A 6,000-nucleotide genomic window follows, 5' to 3' on the forward strand; every position below is an offset into this window, starting at 1 on the left:
TCATATTTGTGTCCAAACACGCACACTAAAGCTTCTACTTAACACAACCAGAGAAAAAGCAAAACCAAATACTGGATGAGGGATTTATCTTTTTATTATTTTGCTTCCTCTCATTGCCTCAAAGTAGGCAATAAAACAATAAATATTAAAAAAACAAAACAAAAACAAACAAACAAAACCTCCAAAAACCAAACACATTTTAAAAATGTGCAAATAGTACATATTATTAAAAAGACTACCAAGGACTGCCACAAACTTTTAATGTAATTTTTTTTTCATATCTAACACTGGTCTTGTGTATGCTGTTACAAAGATGTAGCTGTTGAATGCTACATGAGTTTAATTCTTCAGTGTCCGCAAAGCTTTCCTATACGTCTTTTTCTGCTGACATGAGGGTGGTACTGCTGTCTGGTGATGGGGAGACTCTTACTGCTTTCTGTACAAAGCAATGGTAACTAGATCCTTCTGAGGCTGTTTTCTCTTGCTAAACCTGTGCTGGTCCATTGCCAGATAGCTGAAGTGGCAGGATGCCTGATTCATCTGGGAGTGGCAGCCTTTGCTGTTCAGACTGCATCTCTTAGCTGTATGCACAGAACCAATCCTTATCACTCAATATGATATACATAACCAGTTAGAAGAAAAAATATTAAAATAAATATGAGTAATTAGCACTTGCTTTGAAATGTGTTACTAGAGGTTGGAAAAGCTACAGTAGCCCAAAGAAAACAGTGTTGGATCTAAGAAAATAACCAGTTTTGATGTACAAGAAATCAGAGCAGAACAAATAATAAGAAAGAAGACATATTTATGAGGGATATCAGAGATATATTTATGAGTGGTGTCAGTGAACAGCATAAAAGCCAGCAAATAAAGAAAATTACTGAAAAATTATTATGGAATGGAAGAGTAACCATCTGGGTTAAAGATAAAGTATTTTCTGAGTAGATCCAAACAAAACCAATACTAAAAATAATAAAGGCAGGATGATCCTAATAGAATTGCAATGACTGCCATAGAGAAGGCAAAAGCATTCCATAAGTTCTTCAGTTCTTTACTATGGACTGGGGAGAAACATAAATTATGTCTTCCTGTTGGATGATGCTGATATTCTCCAGCGGTACTAAGCATAGCTAGCAGGTGCAAGACATCACATGATTTCAAGTTAGCAGTTCCAATAATCTTGCAACCAAACCCTCGTCAAGATTAATGTTGAGATTAAGGTAAAGAACCTCTGGTTGCTTTTCAAGAAGCCTTGGAATTTCCAGAGGATTGCAGAGAAAATAACACTGCCATTATTTTAAAAGAGAAAATGGATAAAAGCCCAGACCTCAATAAAGCAGGTCTGGCAGTCAGAGGACAGTATTAGGACAAATAATGGAGCAGTATACATACACAGATTAAAAATATTAAGATATTTTAATATAATTAATTTCAGTCAATAAAATTGAGATAAATGTATCTTGGCAAAGGTACTGAATACTTTGAATGAAGATCCAAGTTTGGTTGGAGAACTGAGAAACTTCTGGTAGAGGTTTGATTTGTTACTGTGTGAGATTTTCACTAATATACCACAGAAAAACAGGTCAGTGCAGCACACATTTCACTGATGCAAAACTGTTTATCTCCAAACATAATTGTAAATATGAGTGTATCTATGTCTTGTTTGGTTAACTGTGTATTCCAAGAGGTCCTAGGGGGACAATTTTTGCTCTATGTAATTGAGCATTTTTATCAATAACTGGGCAAAAGGACATCACATTTTGTCTGGAAAAATTTAGTTATGACACAGGACAACAGGAGTGAAAAATTAAGAAAAGATGGATTAGGAACAAAGAGTATCCAGGGACACTGTGTAAGCAAGAATAGAGAAAAAAAAAAAAAAAAAAAAAAAGAGACAGTTCTGTACAGCCAAATAGAGGGTCAATCATTTAGGAATAGAAAAGTAAGCCATAAAAAGAAGAGAGAGGAATTTCCTGTGAAATAGAGATTCTGAAGAGGACATGTTATTTAGACCACATGGAAAAAAAATAGCTAATACTATCCTTAGGTATATCCACCAGACAGACGTGGAAGGTTACATGGTTGCCACACTTGGCAAAGAAGCAATTGCTACTGGAATAGAGTGTCCAGTTCTAGTGCTCAGAATTCATGATGGATGTGAATAATTTGGAGAAAGGTCAACAAAAAGCCATGGGAATATTAAGGACCTGGAAAGTCTCCAGCAGTGCAATCTACTCAGTTTATCAACGTGATGACTTAAGGATAACTGGTCACGGTACACAAAGCAGGACAAATAGCAAAGAGCTGCTCAGTCCAGCAGTCAGAGGTCTGACACGCTCCTCTGTCAAAAAGGTGAAGTTAAAACTTAAACAGAAAATAAGGCACTTTTTTTCCTTAGCAATCCATTAAATTAATGACTATATTCACTCACTGAAGAAATGTGGTATCACTGGCAGTTTTTAAATCTAGATTAGGCGTGTCTCAAAAGGCAAGTTTACTTATCCTGAAGCAGAAATAACCCTGTGAGACTCCGTGGACTCTGTCATTGATGGGTTCAGACTGGGTATTTGAGCCCTGCTGCTCTTTGTCTACGGCTGTATGGATATGTGCTCTGAGGGAGCTGTTTATCTGTATGCCATGACATGGGGATGATGCTACCTTAGATCTGATAAGCAGTACAGCAGTGCTGTTCAGGTGATGAGCTCTGGCTAATTAACCATGTCATGCATAAGGGCCAGTCAATCATCTGTGATAATGTGACTCTGCTGCTTCCCTTTGTGGAGCTGGCTCTACACAGTCCAGGGTTGTGCAGCTGTTTGATGTATGTATACTTCAATATATACCCTAGGCAAGTTTGTTTTCATGTACTAAAAAAAAAGGTCACAATAAAATGCTTCTCTCTTTAGTGAAGGCAGAGTCATTACTGTAACTTTTATTGTGGCATTTGAAACTCCTTTATGTATCCAGATATAGCTGAGACATGACAGGGTGTCTGGTTCTCTCTGCATATTAGCCACATTATGACACATTATTCCTGGTTTTCTTTGCTGTTTTTTGGCTCTGATGTTCCTACTTGCATCATTTAATGAGAAACATTGAACAGAGGATTTATTGTGACATTATTCATACTAAGAAAAGGAAATAGATGATGAGGAAATTAATAACTCTTCTGTGAAAAACTGAAATGACAAAAATCTAATGGAGACATTTTCACAGTTGTTTGTAACTGTTTACCTTATCAGTCAGTAGGTGAGTCATTGCACCAGAACCTCTCTTACTCTTTATTTACTCCAGATAAATATTTGCAACATGCAAGTAGTTGTTTGTATTACTGGGTCTCATCCTTGGAATTTTCCAGAGATGTTCTCTGATTCCATGACACCTGTGTGGGCTAGGGGTGTATATTATATCTTCTGCTTTAACAAGAGTTTCCTACATGCTATAGTCACTTGGAACTTTACAACATCTTTATAAAGACAGTTTCCTTAAACAACGCTAATGCACAAATACATGATGAAAACTCAAAATTACAATTACAGCCTTCTCACTAAATGCAGGCACAGAAACACTTTAATAATTTGAAAAATAAAGAGGAATTACACAAAAAAAATAGGTAAGAAGGCTGAAGATAGGTGTAAAAGTACTGAACACATATGTCGGTTAAATCATGTTAGACTAAGGGAGTAATCTATTTAAATTTTAGATGCCTCCTGAATTTTTCTTCCTGAAGTAAATGCTTCTGTCTCCTGTCTACAGCAGTTTGTAAATAAGCCCCTAAATGTTCTTTGCTTGCTGGCATTTGGTTTGGTCCTTAGGGCAATTTCAGTGGTTTCAAAGTCGATTAGTTTTGCAAGAAACAAAATCTATCTCCATTTGAAGTGTCCTGCAGTGTCTGATGGGGATATTAGTGTGTGAACCTATGGAGTGTATGTCATGCTCAATGCATATCTGACAGACAAGTGACAATACAAGGCTGCTGAGAAATCCTGTGTCATCCCAGAGTGGGTTTTGTACTCTATTAAGGGTCATGTGCCATGACTGTGCTTTTTAAAACCTGAAGACCATGAGGTACAGAATATAATCTACAGAGCACCAAGCCACATCAGAAAGTGTTCTCTCTGCCTCTTTTCTTGTTCAAGAAGGTATTTCTGTTATAGTTTCATGAACTGAGTGAGGTGCTCATGTGGCAGAACTGAAAATAGATTTTTGAGTTCCCTTCCCTTCCCTTCCCTTCCCTTCCCTTCCCTTCCCTTCCCTTCCCTTCCCTTCCCTTCCCACAGCTCCTTTGAATAGTTCAGCACTGAGAATCCTGTCCCCTTGCACACAAACAAGAAGCTATTTCTTCAGGCCCAGAACCTTTGGCTGAGCTCTCTAGCTGTGCTCAAAGTAGTAGACACAACAGCGACATCAGTTTCACTTGACTTCTGCTACAGAAAATGGGATATCCCAGAAAATAGCTCTTTAAAAGAGGTGTCTTGCTGGGATAGTCACGGTGGCCATAGGATTGTTTCCAGTCCTTCCTTACTGTGTCTCACAATCTGTGATGTACAAACTCAGAGTGGGAAGGTAGTTTCAGCAGAAGACACCACAGAATCACTTGGATACAGCATGAACAAGAACAGAAAGAAGGGTCTGCTCAAGAGATCTGTATATTCAATGGTGGTTCAAGCAATGATATGTTTGATTTACGTGAGACAGAAATAAGGACTAGCTTAGAGGCTGGACTTCAACTTTCCTTGACCTTGTCTCATGCAATGTCCTCGTGAACACCCCGAACAAGATTTATCTAAAAGGTAATCACTCTAAAGTTGTTCTGAACTCATAATGTTCTAAAAACATCCTCAAGCAGGAGTTATCTCAAGCAAGTGGATTATTTCAAGCAAGACTTTGCAAGAGTCATTTGTGCATGTGATTCTATTCAGCACTTTTTCAGGTTTGGGCTATTTATACACAGTGTACACTTAAGAAATTGAGTATGAAATAGACTCTGGAAGCAGTCTGGGAAATGGTATTAGAATTCAAAACTGACTTGATGAATTGGAGACCACTAAGGCAGTCTGCAGCCATCAATGTGAAACTTTGTAAAGGCGAGTAGTATACATTGCTACAAGAAGCAAATATAAGACCAGTGTATTAAGAAAACTTGAAGTTTTTTATCATTGTAAAAAGAGAAAAATCTCATTCTGGAACATGCTAAAAGGAGAATCATATGTTGATAAATATTTTTTGATATAACTTCTATTTTAATATCTTTTAAATATTGTGCAGCAGTTTGTCAGTGTCTATCACGTTCCTGTTACAGCAAAATGTCACCATTTGAAGTACTTACACTGTAGTTGCAGCTGCAAATCTATAATCCTGTCTTACACAGAAGTCTAGTTGAGGGGTTTTTTAATGTGGTGTATATTTTCAGGAGTAATGTAAAAATATATTGATATAAATGAGGTGAAGGAGCTGACAATCCTTGTCAAGTAAGGAGCCTTGAAGAGAAAATTCCAAATCGAAGCAGACAGTGTGTTCCCTCCTCCTGTTTAATTGCTATTAAGGAATGCATCTGCTTCTCTTCATTAACTGTACTTGACATCTGTATATATGTGATATGTGTTTCACAACTTCCTTCCTGCTTTTCAAGAAGTGCAACAAAATCAAAGGTTTCTGAACAACAGAATTACTGCTTCAACGTCACTTGAAATGTATACAATTGTTTATGGGACAATGGAGGAGAGTGTATACACTATCACTAGTGTCACCTTACAAATAACATATGCCTTTGCTTCTCATCCTCCAAAAGATGTAGTACGTTCATCTCATTTAATCAAGTTATAGAAAAAAAACTATTCAGAAAAATAAATTCTTGGGAGATCAGGGTTTTGTGTTTCCTATACAATGAAATAATAAGGCAGTGAGAGGCACCATCATAACTTAACCCCTGTTGAAGGATATAAAAGGATAGACAAACCCCAGATAGTCCACAGAAAGAAGATACACAGGCTTTGAATA

This window comes from Pyrgilauda ruficollis, unplaced genomic scaffold (assembly GCF_017590135.1).
Source record: "Pyrgilauda ruficollis isolate IOZ18807 unplaced genomic scaffold, ASM1759013v1 scaffold26, whole genome shotgun sequence".
NCBI lineage: Eukaryota > Metazoa > Chordata > Aves > Passeriformes > Passeridae > Pyrgilauda > Pyrgilauda ruficollis.